This window comes from Penaeus monodon, chromosome 19 (genome assembly GCF_015228065.2).
Source record: "Penaeus monodon isolate SGIC_2016 chromosome 19, NSTDA_Pmon_1, whole genome shotgun sequence".
Classification (NCBI taxonomy): domain Eukaryota; kingdom Metazoa; phylum Arthropoda; class Malacostraca; order Decapoda; family Penaeidae; genus Penaeus; species Penaeus monodon.
In genome coordinates this window covers 37,808,890-37,809,252 of record NC_051404.1, presented here as the reverse complement: position 1 = coordinate 37,809,252, position 363 = coordinate 37,808,890, and positions in this window count along the sequence as shown.

The following is a 363-nucleotide window of genomic DNA, read 5'->3' as shown; positions in this document are numbered from 1 at the left end:
TAGGTTCTCCCTCCCTTGCAATTTCCCCCTCTTTCTCTCCCACACACAGAAAACAAATTCTATAAACTTTATGAACGATAAACTTGGCACACTGTAATTATCATCATTACTACCGTTTTCCTTTACTCATTTTCATATTAATAATTACGGGAAGTGAATTTAAAAAAATATCTAAGCTTTCTTTTTGTTCTGAAAACTCACGAGTAAAAGATTAAACAGAAGACATGGCAAATGATGTAATATTTTCAAACAACAAATGTAACACAAAAGAAATACTTTCGGATATATAAAAAAAAGGGCCAAGAAACATTTAAATTGTATAGAGGTTGCAAGCACATTTCAAAAATATTAGTAATATAACTT